Source organism: Chiroxiphia lanceolata, chromosome 21, assembly GCF_009829145.1.
Source record: "Chiroxiphia lanceolata isolate bChiLan1 chromosome 21, bChiLan1.pri, whole genome shotgun sequence".
In the NCBI taxonomy this organism is placed as follows: domain Eukaryota; kingdom Metazoa; phylum Chordata; class Aves; order Passeriformes; family Pipridae; genus Chiroxiphia; species Chiroxiphia lanceolata.
The window spans coordinates 1,008,372-1,027,437 of NC_045657.1; the positions used below are offsets into that span (position 1 = coordinate 1,008,372).

Here is a 19,066-nt window from a genome sequence, read left to right on the forward strand (position 1 = left end):
AGAGCGGCTCTAGCGCCTTCGAGGAACGCGGGGGTGCTGGAAAACCCCGCGGGTGTCCCCTCTGGAGCGGCTGGACGGACCCCCCCAAACCATGGGCAAAGCTGCCCTGAACCACACGTAACATCGAGGGGATTTTCCACACGGTTTTGTTTTCTTCCACTTTCTAGCACAGCAAGAAGGACATTGCCGTTTGTTTGGCAGGACAGAAATAAAACGCCTTTAAGCACGTTCTCAATGAGGCCACCTGAGGATGAATGAACTCCACTACCTTGCTAGTTTCGGTGGTTTGAGACTGACAAAGCTCAAAGCTGCTCCCACGAACTTGTTTGTATCCTCTAACGATGCTGGAACAGTGAAACAAGACACTGGGATGTGTCCAGAATCACACAGAGGTACACTAACTTTGCTTTTGTCAAATGTTTTCAGAGGGAACCCGAGGCTGAGAAGTGTGGAGAAGTAATGTCCATGTTCTGTTTTCTCACCTCAATCTCTTCCAGGTTTCTTAGTCACCTTTCTCTCATTTTCAGTCACTGACCTTTCTTTCTTCTCTGAGAACATTTTGACACGGGGAGGCCAAAGCACTGGACACCCTCCTTGGAGGGGAGGTTGGACTGGGTGGCTCCTGAGGTCCCTCCCAACCTACAGTCCTGCAGTATAGGGCAGGTTCTTTTTAGCACTACATGTGTTTGCTGTTGTTAATGCTTTCAGTAGCTCTTACTGGTGGTTCTGGGTTCCTCTGCTTTGGTGGCCCAGCAGCCCCAGTGCCCTGGGACAGTGCACACACACTGGGGCAGCCACAGGTGACGGAGGAAGGGAAAGTGTCCCAGTGGTTCCTGCCCTTTTGCTGGTCAAACTGAACTTGAGTTTGTTGAGTATTTTGTACATGCCATGATGTCACTGGCAGGGATGCAGAGCAGTGAGGGGGTGGGTCAGAAGGCCCTTGTGGGCATTCTTGACAGGGATTTCTGTAAAATTCCCCCTCAAGGGCTGGATGAATGCATAGATGGAAAATGAAAATGAAATGAGAAAGCAAATGACAGTTACATGGAGCTCGTCCAAAAGGAAGCAGTTTGGAAAGAAAAAGAAAAAAAAAAAGCTTGACATGCTGCTTTAATAGTGACCCAGGCTCATATCAGTGCCATGCAGCTGCTATTGATGGGGATGAAGAGGTTCCCACCTCCTTGTCATGAGTGTGAAGGAGATACTCATATCTGCTGTCCATTCTACCCATAATCACCAGTCTGGTAACTTTTCCAGTTCCCAGACAGCTTCCTCTGCCTCCTCTTTCAAAGATTATCTTTCACTTCTCAAGTCACTTGGGGATTTTAGTGATTCTGCTGAAACGTAGTTGATGCTGCTGTTAAAATACATGTTCTGGTGCTTGCTGGGTTATGAATGTACTTCTGACTCAAAAACACACATCATCTCTGATCCTGTTTATGAAGATAAAGATGAAACCTTAAGAGGGTGTTTGAGGGTGATATGGCTTTACAAGGCATTTGAATGGCTGCGGATCCCATTTTAATATTTGCAGAAATAATATAAAAGTCCTCAGTATGAAATGTTAGGGTCTAGAGAAGGGAACAGTGTTTTGGCACAGTGTATAAACACAACCACATGCCAGTCTCCAGGTGCCTCTTTCTGTCCCCACATCAGAGGTGATCTTCAAATGGCTGAGTCGCTTGAGTGTTTTGAGGCTCATCCTCATTCTATTGCTCTCATTCTCCAAACACCGGGTCCTGTTCAGTTGGATGTACACTGCAATTACTAAATTAGAACCGTGTTTCACCAAGTCTGTGGCAAACATCATTTCTATTGGGAAGTGAAGAGCTGGAGCAGCCGTGGAGAACAAGTCCCCGGGCAAGGGCACTGCGGCCATTGTGCACGGCTGCTCCTGCAAGCCAGAGCTGGGCCCTGCAGGACCCTGTCAGTGGTGATGGGGCTGGGGCAGGAGGTGGGGGTCGACCCAGTTTTTCAGCCCTTCGGACATTTTTACAGTGCTGTCACCAGCTTGGTGTTAGATTTTGCTGCATAAAATTTACCCAGTCAAAAGGGAAAAGCAATGGAGGTCTGTTGAGGCAGCTAAGGAGAGGAATGCTGGTGCTCCCTTGTGCTTCTCCCAATTATTCTTGAGTCTTTCTGGCAGTTCCCATCCTGCAGTCAGGGGGAGGAGGAAAGAAGAACCTTCCAGTGAGTTTGCTCAGATTCAGTGTGCTGACCCAGACAGGCGAGACCTGGGGCAGATGGGTCTCGTTTCTCTTCATACCTCAAAGCTCAGCACATGAAGTTGTGGGGGGTTAAAGGATAGGATATTTGTCTTTTTCTCCCCCTATGTCATCTTTATTGAGAAATAAAGAGAAATCCAGAGTGTTAATCTGAACCTCCCCTCTTCCACCACCCTAACATGTGGCACTGCACTGGTTGGACCAGCTAAATTATCTTCTTATCCCTCCCCACTGCTGTTCTCTTCCTTTCCTTGGCAACTGAGACATGTCTATTGCTGAGTTTATTCAGGCAAGACTGTAAAACAAATTATTTAAGAAAATAGTTTGGAAAAGTTAATTGGGTCAAAGAAGGATTAACCGAGGAAATTGTTTCTTTACATCCTTCTGCTCAGAAGTAAGCAGGAAGAGCTTGTTGAGCCCATTTTTGAGGTTATTTTGTCTGTGCTCTGTCCTTTCAGTAGCTGTCATTGCTTAAATCCATCTAACTAGATGAGGAAGGAAGGAGATTCAGTTTGAGAGCAAATTCAAAGTGAAAAGATTTGGCCAGCAACATGATGAAAGGGATAAGTGTAGGTAGAATGGGATTAAACAGAAGTATTCTTGGTATTGAACACATGGCTCAGAAGCCTCTAACAGTCTTTGTAGCCTTATTTGAAACCAACTTAATATTACTTTTGCATGGAAAAGGCAGGATAAAACTAATTTAAAAATCAATGTGAAACCAAGCGAGATAGAAATTGTTTGATAGAATTGTTTGATAGAATTGATAGGCAATTATGAAACCTCATTGCAAAACATCAGGAGCAGCAGCAGGGAAAGACTGTGCCAGGAAGGAGAGTTGGATTTGCAGAGGGTGATCCAAAGGAACCGTCGCTGGGGCCAGAGCTGCCCAGTGGCAGCAGCTCTGTGCTGGGAGAGAGACCTGGCTGCAGCATTGCCCCGCTCAGCGTGCAGGGGAGGCAGGGACAAACAGCAGCAGGTTGCATCCCCGCTCCTCTGTGCACGTCGTTCCCTCTTGGCTTTAAAACCTCAGTTTAAAGGAGCAGCCTGTAAAAGTAGAATTCCCTGGGCCTTCCGAAGAGTTCCAGTTCCTACCATGAATGTGTGCTCTGTGTGCACAGCAGGACAGTGGCTGGTTCTGTGGTGTGGCACAGAGGCAGTCCCACTCTGTGGTGTGCAAAGCCTGTTGTCCTCACCACTCTGGGAGCGAGGGAATAGCTTGAATTGTCTCACTTGAGGAGTAAACACAAGGGCAAAAGGAAGGCACAAGACCAAAACTGAGTAAGAAGTCAGTAGAAGAGCCAGAAATGGGGGCTGCTAACTCTGTGCATTATTTGTTGTTTAGGGTATGCTGCCAGTATTAATAACAAAAGACTTGGCTGGGTTTCCACATTTGGGCTATGAAAAATGCATGTGTGTGCTGCTGCAATCAGGGGAGCGCTGTGCTCGAGGAGCAGCGCTGCAGGTTAGCACTCCGACAGGGTCCCCGTGGCTGCTGCGCCTCGGTGCTGTCACCTTCTGTAGTCATCAAGTGGATAAAGAATTTTTGTCATGCTGCTTCATGAATGAAGCCTGTGCTCCTAAAGAGCATAAGAATTAGCTCTGAAGTGTGCATTAGCACAAAACCGGGGATGTTGAAAATCATAAAAACTAAAATACACTCTCACTCCATTTTCCCTTTCCCTTATCCTGACTCTGAGAGGGGATGGAGTCTGGGTTTAGTTTGTCATGGTTTTTTTTTTTCCACTGGCTGCTGCTAAAATGCTTGGGATTGTGGAGAGCTACCAGCCCTTTGCTTTTAGCATCATTCAAAAACCTTCCATTTAGAAACCATTCTGATATCTTGGTGGTTTTTTTCTTCCTCGTCTTTTTTTAACTACTAAGGAAATTTGCATGAAAATGGAATCATTGTTTCTGAAGAGTTCCATCTGCTCCTGCTGCTTATTCTGGAGCTGAAGTCATAATCCTCTGCTTGTGAAATTTCCCATTGAAGAGATTTTTGGCTTGTTATAGTTTCAGCACAAAATTTCAGAACAGAGGAAATAAAGATGCTTCACCTAGAAAAAAAAATAAAAAAGAAAAAGCCTTGAGATGACATCAGAACTGCCAGTGCATCTGCAGTCAATACACTGTAATTCCATAGGGACTGAGAGAGTAGGAAATAGGACAGTACGAGAGGTGTGAGGGGCTTGGGATGGGAAAATGCATTTCCTCACAGTGTCAGAGCTTTGGCTGGGGGCAATGAAGGAATTGTAATTTTCTGGGTGGCTCAGTACATTAGGATCCCTTTTGGTGGAAGGGAAAGGGCAGGATTGGTTTGGGGCAACAGGAATGCTCAGACCAGCCAGAAATGAGCAAAGTCTCTTTAAAAGAGCTTTGGCCAGAGTGGAACTGCCAGGCTTCTTCCTGGGAGGATCCACGAGATGGATATTCGTGTAGCCGCTGTCATAGCCCTGTGCCTACTTCAGAGGAATATTCTGCTAACAAGAACGGGATTTTGTTGTTGTAATTCCTTCTCTTCCTGGCACTTCTGTGTTTACTTACATTTATGTGCAGTGCCGAGCGCTCGTGTGTGCCTGCGTGTAATGCTGGGCACATCCTTGCAGTGGAAGCAGTAGGGAACGGAGAATCCCGTGGGCTGGGAGGTGACACTTGTCCTGCTCGGACCTCTGTCGCTATGCAGAAATGCTGCGGGAAAGTGGGTCAGGGCGGGCGGCGCTGGCACAGCCGGGCGGGCAGCGCCGGGACCCGCGGTGGGCACGGATCGCGTGCGGGGCCGCCGCGCCTGCATCCCGAAGATATTCCGAGAGAATTAGTGACCTCCTTTCGCATCCTCATTTACGGGATTGTTTCCCGCACCACGTGCGGTGTTTGTGGAGAACATTGCATATGCATGAACCGGGCTGTGCTTAAAGTAGGTAATACATAGTCCTGCTCGGGAAAAGCAATTCGTCTCCAACGTTTGGCGTTTTCTCTGTTAATTAAATCGTGGAGTGCACGTGTGCCCCTGCGTGCAGCGCCCGTCCTCGGGGACTGCCCTGTTAACCCTTCCCGGTATTGGCAGTTTCCAGAAGAGCTCCTCTCCTCCATCGCTGCAGACTGAATTCACACACCCCTTCTGCTCATCTCCTGCACTCCTGGCTTATCTCCTTCCCCATGTGATGGCTATCACGGTGCATTCGTCCTCCTCTGGAGCAGTGCCATGTGCACACTGCTCTGGAACTCCAGCAGTAGGAGGTGGGTCATAGAATCATAGAACAGCTTGGGTTGGAAGGGACCTTAAAGATCATCTAATTCCAAGCCCATTGCCACGGGCAGGGATGCCACCTGCTAGACGAGGTGGAGGGGTCAACAGGTCCCATCCTGCTGAGCCCGGTCCCCCTGCCAGACACTCCCTGTGCCACCCCTGCACATCCCTCCCTGGCTTGTTTTCACTTCTCCCTGGCTGTGGGCTGCTGAACACTCTCACTTTGTGAAATCTCTCCATGTGTTACCCCTTCATAGGAATTGAGTCCTGGAGATGTTAGTCCACAGCTCTGTCTGCAGTCAAGCATAACCATTAAGCGTTATTGAACTTTCATATACAAATCAGAGGTATAATTCACCTCCTTAGGGACAAAGGATGGCTGATACCAACAGATCAGCCATGCTCTGTGAGCTTCACAGGAAACACACTTAGCTGAACACAGGTAATTACTGCAGCTTCCTACCTCTGCTTTCTTACTGTTCTGTACCACCACAGTGCTCAAGTACCAGTGATTTAGGAAAGCCTAAATGATTTAGTGAGGCCATCTAAGCCTCACTCCAATCAGTCTCTTGCTCCCTTGTTAGCAGCTTCTTTTATCTCCTCCATCTTCTCTCTTATCTGTCCCTGGCCTCTAGAGCCTTTTAAAGAGGTAATTTCAGTCTGCTGCTCTGGTAAAGCCTGGACTCATGCAGGTGAGGCACTGCTCAGCTGCTCCCTGGGTCCAGCCCTGCTCTGCCCAAAGGCCAGCTGTTTATCCAGGGACTCCCAAGGAATCCACAGTTCTTACCATCTAACAGCTGTGCTGGTCTCTGCCACAGTGGCTTTCAGAGGTTTGTCTGGAGCTGGGGAGAAGACACTGGATATAAGGCACCAACCTCCCAGCTCAAGGCACAAACCCTGTTATCCCAAAAAATTCATTAGTTGGACTCAGATTGCAATAGTAGATATTGGCAGAGGATAATGGACTGCATTGTGTGGATATTGAATGCTTTCAGAAGAGAAGCTGGTACTGGGCTTCAAGGATAAGAAATACTGGAAAATTTATATATAGATACCATTCTGTAAAATATAACCACTTCTTCGAGGGGAAGGCCTATGCAAAAGTTTGTTATCAGGTTTGGTATCTTCATTTTTGAGGAAGGGTCCCTTTCCCTTGTCTGAGAACCACAGGAAAGCAGGCGTTTTTCAGATCTGTTGTGTGTGTTGGGTCAGTTTGTCTTTGTTTTGTGTGCAGGTGAGGCTGTGAGCTCTGCTGGTGTCACAGGTGGGGCTGGGGCTTTGCTGTCTGTCCTCCAGAGCTGCCCATGGAACTGTAGGTGAGCTGCAGTAGCACGTACACATCCTTCCAAACATAGATGTTTCTGTTACTGCTGCATATAACTCCTTTGTTTTCTCTTTTTAAATTAACTTCATGTTTTATTCCTGTGTGCAGAAACACAGCGACTCACATGTATGACCCGAGCACAAATTCTGCACAGCTACAGCAAAGTTCCAAATGAGACTAGAAATTACATGTAGCTCTGTGATTTAATTTTCTCTGACATATTGAGTCTATGTTTTAGCCTACAGAACTCCACAGCTGTGCCCTAATTCTCTTTTCCTTGTGATCTCAACATCGCTGCCTTTTAAGGCATTGCTATTCTTGGATCTCAGCAGGACACCATGTTAGACTGTCACCCTGCTCGCTGTATTGCCAGTGCAGAAAGCAGCTTCTCCCTGGACTTGCAGAGAATACGTGCAAGGAAAACTTTGGAGCAATTTAATGGGTGGATGAGACTAGGTCAGAGTGCTTTATATCCTACATGACAGTATATACTGACGTGGGGTTGCAGGGGTTCCTCTGTGATTGTGGTCTGGGGGCATGAGGGAAATGTTTATATTTTGTTACAAATAACAAGCGATAATGTAATTAGGCTTCGGCAAGACTCACACAGGAAAAGCTGGATGTCTCTTTTGCTTCAAAGAAGAGGGTTACTGCCCTGTGGGTATTTATGTTCTGTTTTGTTAAGTGACATTTGTATCTCCGGAACTTATAAGTGTAATTCCAAAGTGATTTAACCAAATATTGACTGTATGTAATCCCGGTGTGGCCCTTACCTAACATCTTACAATTGCTGCTGTAGACGTAGTTTGGGCACAGTTTGTGAGCACAGTTTGCTAAATTTGGGATAGGAACTTGCTGGATGTGATTTAGGCTGTTCTGACACCCGGTGTGGCACCTCACCGTGAGATCTGTGGATCTGAGCATCGAGGGTGTCTCCTGTGAGTAGCGAGGGCTGTTTTCAGGAGTACGTGTGCTGCAAAGTCATCACAACACAGCACAAAGAGCCCTGTAGTTTCTGCTGATAAGATGCCTGGTGGTGAGCACTGGGAGTTTTCTATTTGCCTTGTTTCCAAGATATATGATAAAAACTCTACTGCAGATTTTAATTTTTAACTTCTAAAAATCGTGTGGGATTATCCTGGGTGAGCAACACGAACATATCATACCATTGGAATGTCAAAAATTTAATGTAGAAATCCAGGCGCTGTTGTTGGGGCAGATCATTTTAATTTCAAATCTGAATCTTCCATGTTTCCTCTAAAACCATCTCACATTTCTCACAGCACCCCGTGCTGCGGAGGATCCCTCCGGCTAAACCCGCTGCGCTGCATTGTGGGAGGATTTATGGAAATGGTCGGCAGCCAGCGAGGCCAGGAGAGCCGGGAGGGGAGCTCTGTCTGTCTGTCTGTCTGTCCAGCACACACAGAGCACTCTGAGAGGAACGGGGAGAGCTCGTTTAGGTCAGCTGATCTGCCATCCTCACATTCCCAAAGCCAGGAAAGCCAGGGCGGTGGCGGGGGTTCCATGGGGTTCCAGTGTTTCTCTGGAGCTGCGGTGGGAGCCGTGGTGAGGCCGGTTGTTCCCACAGAGAGCAGCTCAGGACAGGCTTAATGAGGGGAAATCAACCCCCCTAATTCGGGGGCCAGCATCAGTCACGGGGAAAGGTGGCTTCCTCCAGCAGGCAATTTAGAGGCATCTGTTAAGAACTAATCACAGTCCTAATGTGGGTGTCCTCCTAGCACGAGGTTCCTGCACAAGGAATTAAGTCCTTGTGGCTGCTCTGGAGATGCTGTTCCATGCCACTGTACAGAGGAGCTTGGAGCCTCTTCACTTATGAGGCACAAAATTTGGAAATCTCTATGGCCTCGGTTCCAGGTCTGGTGTCTGTTGGTTTTGGTCCCCTGTATACTCACTGTTTCAGTAATCAATGTTTCAGCATGACCCACTCCTGCTACTAGATGTCCTGCAAGGTCAGTATTGCTGAAAAGCCATTCCATCAGCTGTGCTCCAGCACAGCAGCATCTCACACTCCTGCTTTTCCAGCAGACTGCTCTGGTCCTGGATCCACGAGTCCCTTCTCTGTTGAGATGCCTTAATGAGGCCGAGGTTTGTGGTCAGGGCTGCTGACAGGAAAGAAAAAGGGGAAAATAAAAATGAGCATAGGAAAGTGTTGTGAGAAGAGCTTTACACAGCATTCATGGGATTTAATGTCCTGAGGACACAGTTAGAGGAATTCAAAGAAATAAAATCTCTATGACAAATCATAGAATTGTTGCATTGCATTTAATGTATTTTAATTGACTCTGGTTTTGTCCCCCGTTGGTTTTATAGTGCTGTCATCTGGAAGACAAAGTATAGAGCTGTGCTTTCCCAGCAGAGCTGTGCCTGTGTCTGCACTGGCTGGATCTAGAAGACCAGACTTGGTGTGAACTGGATAATTACCCTGTAAATGAACCAGAGCAAATGTAGGTTTGAGAAGTCTCTTCTAATGTGAGTAAAATATTGACTAGCTACCAATTAAGTTAGCATGAGGCTGGATCATGTGGAAAATAGCATGTGAAGATGTAGTTAGACTGTATAGTGAGACGTGTGTACATTGGGATCAACTTGATATCCAAAAAATTAGTTCCACCATGTGGAATAAGTTCTTGACTCCGAAGCAGACACTTGGCACAGAGCAGATCCTCTGCTGCTTCAGCCAGGGAAGTAGCTGGTAATTAGAGGTTCATCTTCTGTGAATCACCACAAAAGAAAATGAGGGCACAGTTTTTGAATGGGCTTGATGAAAACCCAGAGGGATATTGGGATTAGAGATTCATGGTTTCTTCTCTGGGTTTGGAGAAGAGTGTGATTTGTCATGGGCTGCATTGTTGGTGCACCCTGCCTGCTCCTCTTCCTGTCTGCTCAATTTGTCTGGAGGTTGTTTGGGTTTGTTTGTGCAGGATGACCACTTTTCTCAGTTTCTCCTGCTTTCCACCCCATTTGTGAAATTAAAGGAAATTCCTTAGTACACAGAAGACCCTGTTTATCTTTGAGCAGCTTCCCTATGTAGAACAGTTTTATGACTACAGGAATTCCATCCTGAAAATGTGCTGCAGTCCTGGGGGCTTGTGTTGTGAGCAGCCAGTTGTAGCTGTTACCACCATGCAGTAGCTTTCCAGCTCAAGTACATTATCTTATTACCACAGATTTAAATATTTGATTTACAAAATGTTGCTGACTGATGCTCCAGCAGTATCATATAAGACACATCACAATAGATACCGAGTTTGAAGATTGTTTTAAATGGCTTTAATACAGACAGAGGTCAGAAAAGGCAAGATAACAGCAGAAGAGGCTATGTCAAAAAGTAATTAGAGCAGGACAAATGGATTGTGCAGGCATGTCGAAGGCTGTTATTTCTGTAGGCAGTGAGTAGGAAAGGTGTTAATGTAATGTGACAGATCTGGAGCAAAAATGAGGGTGCAGGGAAAACAAATAGGAGCTGACCAATGGAATGGTTTAAATTATGAGGTTTGCTTTAACATAATTTGATTACACATGAAAGAAATGTTTAGTGTAGTTTCTTTGAAAACCTAATTGTCTTAAATACTGCATGTTGGATTCAGCCTTTACACCCAAAGCAGCACTGGGGCAGGCTCGCTCCCTGTCAGGAGCAGGCATGGGAATACTTTGTCCTGTGAGGCTTCATAAACGACAGGAAGATGGAAGATTTTTTTCCTCTGGTGTTAGTCTAATAAAATTGGCTCTTCTTTGAGTCACGTACATCTTAATTTGGGACCTCGTGCTGTCTGGGGTGGGTGGTATCTGGGCCTAGGAGCAGCTGGTAGAGGTGATGTGTGAATTATCTAGTTTATCAGAAGAAAAGGATGAGGATCAGGTTTAGCAGAAGGAATATAGGGAGGAAAAAGGTATTTTTTCAGGATTCAGCCCTTGCCCCGTTCAGAAGTAGGAGCAATATTAGTAGGAGGGGGGAGCAGAGCAGAAGTGCCCAGATTTCCAGGCTCCTCAAAGGACTGGACTGAATACAAAGATTTAACTTCCCGAGCACTGTCCTCCTGTGCCGTGTTGTGCTGAAATCACATGACCTGTGTGGAATCGACTTTGCAGCCAGGACAACCTGTGTAGCTCATGGCAACATTTCCCTCACATCTGCAACAGCAGAAACAAAACTATGAAAGCATTTTTCTTGAGGAGCCACCACTGCAGCTTTGAGCTGGGCCTTTCACATTGTGGCTGGACAGTGAAAGGGGATGACAAATCATGGACCCTCATCCCCCTAAAACAGGGCCAGGTGTGTCACTGGGCCACCTTGCTGTGCTGGTTGCCTTTCCTTTCTGCTTTGAGGCCCTCTAGAAAGGAAGCTGAATTTGCATAAGGATTTGTTGAGTATGGGATTTCTCCTGCCCTGTTGTCCCATGCCACTTTCTCTTCCCTCAGTTGCCCTTGCCATTCTAACAAATATATTTTCTGTAGATTTTGACATTTCACAATTTTATTTCAACTTGACAACATCTCAAGAAGTAATTGTGGTTTATAGGGGGTTACAGTGAGATATGTTTTAGGTGGTAAATCAGTCAGTCTCCAAGCTGAGGTGTTGGCAGGGGTTCTTACAGAAGCTGAGAGTTGGGCTGATGGGGGGTTTTTTGAGTGCAATATGCTGTATTCTTGGCCAGCTACCTGGGAACAAAGGGGAAGTCTGGGGGTATCGTCAGGGTATACCAGATGGTTCCTCCATAATTTTATTCCCATGTTTGTAAATTCTGGAAGGACATTTTTGATTAGCTCTTCCTTTTCTTGTTAAAAAAAAAAAGAGTGTTACAAACTTTGACAAGTTAAATGGAATACTCAAAGTCTAAATACCTACTCCTAATGACAGGAGAGCTAATTGCAGTAAAAATGAAACCAAGGTGCCAGCCCATGAGCAAGACCCATTTGTGTCTCGGTCCCCTGTGGCACCCCGGAGGTGAGGATGCTGCAGAGCTGTTCGGGGCAGTGCTGGGGCCAGGAGGGCTCTCTCCCCAAAGCTGAGGCCGGAGCTGGTGCGGGGACAGCAAGAGCTGGTGCTGAAATGCGGGTTCTTATGGACTGTGCTCGGCTCTGCCGGCGGCCCTTGGCAGAGCCCGATCCGCGGTGTGCCCAGTCCGGGGGGACTCTCGGGGTGTCCGTGCAGGGCCAAGGCTCGCACTCGGTGATCCTCGTGGGTCCCTCTCGCACTCGGTGATCCTCGTGGGTCCCTTCCAGCTCAGCCCGTTCCGCGGGTCCGCGCTTGTGGTGGCGGCGCTCCGGGGTCCGGCCCGGCCATGTCCGCCGGTCGGATGCTGCCTCTCCTGTCCAGCGCTGTCCAGCTCCTGTCCAGCTCCTGTCCAGCTCCTGTCCGGCCTGTCCGGCCTGCGGGGGCAGCGCTGGCCCTGCCGCGGCACCATCACCCGGGGAAGGGCAGCGGGTTCCACAGCTGTGCCAGCGCTGCTGCAGCGGGGGCGGGGAGGCTAGCCGCTGCCCGGGGGTCGGGGCTGGGGGCCCATCTCCCGCGAGCCCACAGGAGCCCTTCAGCACAGCACACGTGTTAAACCTGCTGTGAAGCCCAAGGGTGAGGATCTGTCGATGTTTTCTCCCTTTCCATAGAATCCAGGCGTTTCTCTGTGCCTGGTGACAGCCCTGCCACACCAAGGATGCCCATCCCACGTGTCCCCCACGTCTCTCCACAGAGTAACGAGGTGCCACCTCTGCATTCCACACACGGTGTATGAGAGGCACGGAGCAGCCAGGTTGTTCCCAAACAGGACGTGCCCCAGCTCCTAATGATTCAAAGCAGCTCCTGAGCCTCTGTGGTCACAGCAATGTGTTGGTGCAGGCACAGGATCTGCATCTGTAGTTCTGAAGGTTTTTTCCTCTTTGTTTTGCCATCTGACCTGAAATTTGAGGAAACATCCTCACTGTTTGTTTGTTTGTTTGTTTGTTTTCCCTGGGTATACAAAAAATTGCTACTCAGCATCAAACCGTGATTTGTAAATAGTGCTGAGAACTATAATAATTACACTTATAATAACAAAGTTGGTCTGTTGTTGATATTATTAAAAACATCAGCAACTGCAGCAGGCTGCTGTAGCTGTGTGAATCCAGTTTGTCTAAGTCAGACGTAAAATCATCTTTTGGCTTTTCAGTTTATCACTTTAATGCACAAAACTTTTTCCGCCTTTCGAACCCAGGAGATACTCTCTGCCTCCTGCCCTACGGGTCTCTCCTCATTTCCTGCATCCTGCTAAACATAATTTTCTGCCCAGGTTTGGGAAGAAAAGCTTTTGGCTCATTTGTGCCCACGCTGGTTGATGGGTGCACTGGTTCTGTGGGTGGGATACGCTGGGACAAAGCCCTGCTGCTGCACCCAGTGTTTGCTTGATGGGTTCTGTGCCTGCATATCAGCCTGTGGGAGAAAGAACTGACCACAGGAGGACAGGATGGGGGTGTGAGGGTCGGATCCTGCCCTGGGCCCACTGTTGCCCCAGCTATGCAGCGCTTGGTTCTGATAATAATATTCCAGGAACATTTAAATAACAGTTTTTACAATAAATTTCAGGTCCATATCATCAGATTACTTTCTATGCACTGGTCTCTCATCTGATTTTAGGTATTTTTACGTGGTTGTATAAAATCTTCATCAGAGTCCTCAGTTATTTCACCATCATCCTCTTCCTGCTCAAATTCAGGCAAAGGCTGGAAGGTCCTGTCTGGGTAGATCTCTGGAAGTTTATCTTCAAAGTATAATGCAACTGCAGGGCTGACATTTGCAGTGGGGACCCAGCCCAAGGACTTCCCCATGTTTTCCAGAATGATCTGATTTGGTTACTGGGAGTTACAGGAGATGTGCTCCCAGAATGGATGGAGTCATCCCATAGGAAGGGAATGGAGTTCAATTGCCTGCTCATAGAAATGTAAAGCTTCTCCCTTTGCAATTCTCCTTTCTTGTACTTTCCTGCTAAGGCAGTAAAACCATATACTTCCCATGCCTACAATCCCATTTGTTTTCCTTTTTTCCTCTGAAGGCGACCTCTCTGAGGAGCCCTTAACCTCCCCCTGCCTTTTCCTCTGTTACACAGAGCTGCTCTCTGCTGTTTGTCACCCACCAAGGGAGGTGCAATGAAACGCTTCTTGCAAGCGCTCAATAGACTGGGACGGCAAATTCGGTAGCCAGGCAAATAAAAATATAAAAAACCAGATAACTCTGGAAACTGATAAGAGGATTCTATTTACACAATGACCTATCAAACTAGTAAGAAGGAGGAAATTGCTTAATTTTATGTGCACCAAGTGACCACCTTCAGCAGAATTATTAACTCCACGCTCCTGGTGTGTTTAATGCTGGGGAGCAGAGGAATTACCCAATCTGTTGTTAAACCATTATCACAGGACGTCAGGTGGATATTTATTATCATTCCATGCAGTTCCTTCCACAGCTTCTCTAAGAAATTTTATTTTTTTTTTTTTTTTTAAATTTTCTCTGAAATACCTGCATACATAGGGAGAGGGGAGTAGATTTTTGGGGGAAAGTATGTGCTGTGTTTACCTGCAACCAGTCCTCTCACTGCAGTGGCTGGAAGCGGTAACGTCCGCAGTACTGAGGCTGCTGAGATGTGCTCATCAGAATTTATATAATTTATTCAGCTACATTTGCAAACCAGGTTGGTTCTGGTGCAGGGGTCTTGTTCCCTGGCATGGGGCCGTTCCTGCGCCTGCCGAACCGCACGGGCTCAGGCCGTTGGTGTCGCACAGCAGAGGTGCTGCCAGTGGCACCATTTGTTGATAAAATGAAAACAAAGCCAGGAGTTGAGTATTTCCTTAGGATCTATTTGCTGCTTGAAATCAAATCCACTTCGTTGTTGTAGTTTGGTCCGTGGCCAGCTCGGTGGTGTGGGGCAGCTCGGGGTTTGTCGCCTTCAGCGCCGAGATGTGCTGGGTTTTGTTATCCACAGCCCCGACTTTGTTCGTGCCACAAAGGGGCCGATGGCTCAAACTGCAGGGACACAACAGAGCCCCAATTGTCATGAAAATGGGCAAAGCCTCGCTGGAGCCCGGGGAATTATGAAACTGTGGCTGTGGGTGGGAGAGCAAGAGTGAGGAAGGGCTGCCCCTGTCCTGGGGCCACGTGGCTCTGCCAGCCCTGCTCTGCCCAAATTTGGGGTTTTCATCAAAGCTTTTAGGGATTGGCTGTGGTAAGTGATGGTATTGAAAGTGTCTTGAGAGACCTGCACTGGCCTGGCCTGGCACTGTTCAACCCATTTTGGCTCTGGCTCGTGACTCTAGTTTAGCTCTGTATTTCTGAGACCGTCACATGTCTTAAGAATTCCTTCTATTTGGAAGGGCAGCCTCATGGCACATGCCTGGGGAGAGGGGCAGCACCTCCTCTTGCTTCCCATGCCCATCCCTCATGGCTTTAAATCAGGACAATGAATCCCTTGCAGGCAGCAGTGCCACTTGCCCATTTTTGGGCAATGGTTTTGGCTTTTACTGTTATGAATTGGTGTCATTCTAAAATTTTAGATGTTGGTTATAGTAGCATCAGCCTTTTCCATCTGGCATGGGAATTGGCTGATTCAGGCCAAAATAAGAACCAGCCACTCTCTTTTCCTTTGCCTAGACTTGCTGCAAGGCTGTTTGGGTCAGATGAGGGAATTCATCTTCCCTGTCTCTTTGCCTGCCCTCTGCCCATTTCCAGTTTGGCCTCTGATTTTAAAGAATAGTTCCAGATCTCTGCAATTATTTTCTGCCCTTGGGGATTTATTATAGACAAACTGTGATGCGTATTTAATGCAAGTTTGAGCAATTTAGAAGATTTGGGTTGTTAGGGCAATCATCCCTGTTCTCAGCCAGGTTTTGTCTGTAATTGCAGTTTCAGAATTAGGAGGGGTTTTTTGGTTGTTTGGGGTTTTTTTTGGTGTATCTCTGTTTTGAGCCCCAACAGCAGTTGTGGGAGCAACTTTGTGTTATGCTGAGATTAAGTTGCTTTATTTCAGCCCTCTGTGTCCACGTCACACCGCAGCGTTACAAAATAAGCTCTCTGCATTCTGGTCACACTTCTCCGAGGGGTGCCGGGAGCCAGCCGAGGGCTCACATGGGATGAAGAATGCAGAGCGTTGGGAGCAGCACAATTGCAAACAGCTGTGTCAATAGTGCAGCCAGGCCTGGCTTACCTTGGCCATGCGCTGCGAGGGCGGCGGCACCGGCTCTTGCACAGCCCGGCCCCGGGAACTGCCACGGTGAAGAGGAGAGGTCAGTCCAAGGAGCGTGTCACGGACCCACACGGCAACTGCACGGATTTACAGCGTCAGCAAACCAGAGTCTGGCCCGGTGCAGGGCGGGCTGGCCACAGCTTGCTCCTGCAAGTGCACCTGCTGTGCAGAAATGCTGGGTTAAAACAGGATTATGAGTAGAGAGAATCACGGAAGGGTTGAGGTTGGGGTTGGGGTTGGCAGGGACCTCTGTGGCCAGAGCCCTGCCCAGGTGGTGTCAGCCAGAGCAGGGTGCCTGGGCTGCCAGGAGGATGCCACTGAGCTCTGCCCTGCATGCACACGAGGTTATTTGCATTGCTGGATGTCACCAGAAAGCAATATGATTTCAGGCTCGAGAAGAAGTGAAATATGACCTCTTTTGTTGCCTCTGTGCCTTGTTTATTCTAAGTCAGCCATTTCTGAGGGCGCGTTTAAACCCCACAGTCCTCAGGATGAGGAACAGAGCAGACTGTGGCTTCTGAGGAGAGCCAGTTTTGAGACATCCAGACATCTGGAGGACAGGTTGGATTGGGCATCAGCAGAAATGCTTTTGGGCATTCCCTTAAATGCTGCAGTGTGGTGAGCATTTGTCTGGGCTTGGTCAAACACAGCTGAGCACCAGGACAGTTTATCAGGCACCTCATGTCTGCAGCCCTAAGGACACGTGAACTGCACTGTAGCCCACTCCATGTTCACAGCAGCTCTGGTTGTGCCCTGGGAGTGCTCTGCCAGGCATGGGCATGGGAAGGGGTTTGCTCAAGAGCAACACGGTGCTACCTGGCCCACACTGGCCTGAGAGTGGCTGTGCCTGTTGGCTGGTGCTACCTGTGTCTGCTGAGTTGTCAAACCCATCGATCTCAAGTTCGCTTTTCACTTGTGATTAAAAACTAAACATCAGTTTTTAGCCAAGAGTTGTTATTAGTATAAAGAAATAATTTTTATAGAGTTACAGAATCCAGAACGGTTTGGGGTGGAAGTGACATTAAAGACCATCTCATTCTACCTTCTGCCATGGGCTGGGACACCTTCCACTAGATCAGGTTGCTCCAAGCCCTGTCCAACCTGGCCTTGAACACTTCCAGGGATGGGGCAGCCACAGCTTCTCTGGGCAACCTGTATTTTCACACTGGGGATCCCTGATTTTGCTGGGGGATGTGTGTCAGTGGTACCTGTTTCATACTGCAGTGGGCAGTTCTTTTGACTGCCCTGCAAGCTGGTGGAAGGACTATGCAAAGTGGTGGCCACACTCTGGTTTGGGACTGGTGGCCAGTGGGGACAGCTGGTGGCTTATGGCGGTGGCCAGTGGCTGATGGCCAGTGGTGATGGCTGGTGGTCAGTGGCCGGTGGTTGGTGGTGATGGCCAGTGTCCAACAGTTGGTGGCTACTGCCTGGGCTGTGCCTGTGGCGGGGGCAGTGGTTGGTCAGTCGGTCTGTCGGTCAGTGGGTCTGTCGCTCAGTCGGGTGTTAGTTGGTCTGTTGATCAGTCTGTCCATCAGATGGTTGATCAGTTGGTCTGTCAGGCGGTCAGGTCTGGCAGTCTGTGGGTCGGTCTGTCTGTCAGTCGGTCTGTAGGTCTCTCTGTCAGTCGGTCAGTCGATGTGTCAGTCGGTCGGTGTGTCAGTCTGTGGGTCAGTCTGTCTGTCAGTCGGTCTGTAAGTCTCTCTGTCAGTCCGTCAGTCAATGTGTCAGTCTGTGGGTCGGTCTCTCAGTCTATGGGTCAGTCTGTCTGTCAGTCAGTCAGTCTGTCAGTCAGTCGGTCGGTGTGTCAGTCAGTCGGTCGGTGTGTCAGTCTGTGGTCAGTCTGTCAGTCAGTCAGTTAGTCAGTCGGTCGTCGGTCGGTGTGTCGGTGGTCGGTGTGGGTGGCGTCGGTGTGTCGGCGGTCGGTGTGTCGGCCCGGCCCCCCCGCGGGCCGGGGCGGCGGGGGCGGCGCTGACATCACGTCGTTAGCATAGGGCGGCCCGCGGCGGCGGCGATGGCCGAGCGGGGCTGCCCGGCCGCCGCCGCCATGAGGCGGCCCTAGAGCCGGCCGGGGATGAAGCGGGACTCGACCTGCATGGAAGGTGAGCGGGGCCGGGCCTTTGTCCGGGCGGTGCCGCGGAGGCTGCGCGGGCCCGGGGCCGCCGCCCCCCGGCGATACCGGCCCGGGGCCGCCCCGTCCCAGCGCCGCGGCCGGCGGGGCTCGGAGCGCGGCGTGCGGGTCGGGACCGTCCGGACCCGCGGGGGAGAAGGAGCCGTGCGGGCTTTCCCCTTTCCCTGCCTTTTTCCCGGCTCCCGGGGCGCGGGGCCGGGCAGAGCGGCCCCGGGCTGCGAACGGGATTATGCAATTAAAAAAAAAAGGGGAGGGCATTAGTTTGTTTTGTGGCTTACTTTGTTTATATTTTAAACTTCCTAATCCCTCCGACCATCTGGAGGAGCTTTTTTTAGTATCGTTAATTATTGATAGTATCGGGGTCACGGAGGCGCTCGATAGCGCCCGCCCGGCTCTCCCGGGACCGTCGCTGCCCCCCGGTATTTGCAGCTTTTTTTTACCCCCTGTGAGTGAAAACAGCGGCAAAGCTCCTCTTCAGAGTGAGGATGAAATATTTCAGGAGAGAACATGGTGTGTTTCGCAGCACACGTTGGAGAAGTCACTATTCCAGTTGTGCCCAGGCCCTGCTCCCTCAGCCCGGACTGCTGGGGATGGGTTTAGGCTCAGATTTTCTTAATTCTGCATCACTCTCCGTGGTTGCACATCTAGACAGCTTCATTAGGGCCAAGAGAATTGGTTTTAGGCAGGTAAGTCAGTTCTTCATATTATTGCTTTATAATGTATCAATTAAAAAAATTAATGGTCTAATTCAGACGTTAATTCGGATTTGCAGCCGCGCCGGAGCGAGGGCAGGGACCGTGCACGGAGCTGTATTTTTCTTAAATTGGATTAGAGAAAGTTGATCACTCGGGAGAGCGACCGTAAGCCGGGAGCGGGTCTGTGAGCGGGGGCAGCGCGGCCGGACCCTCGTGCCTG

The 19,066-nt window shown here is 49.1% G+C and overlaps 1 protein-coding gene and 1 long non-coding RNA gene across 2 annotated transcripts in view; one reads left to right on the forward strand and one right to left on the reverse strand.

The window, feature by feature from the left end:
* NR6A1 (nuclear receptor subfamily 6 group A member 1) overlaps positions 1 to 19,066 on the forward strand; it is a 71,104-nt gene that overhangs the window by 32,871 nt on the left and 19,167 nt on the right.
* On the reverse strand, positions 14,432 to 17,668 carry LOC116796982. The gene is made up of 3 exons (XR_004360555.1): positions 17,232 to 17,668; positions 15,985 to 16,185; positions 14,432 to 14,807 (listed from the first exon to the last, which is right to left on the reverse strand). It is a non-coding gene; the product is annotated as an uncharacterized LOC116796982 (long non-coding RNA).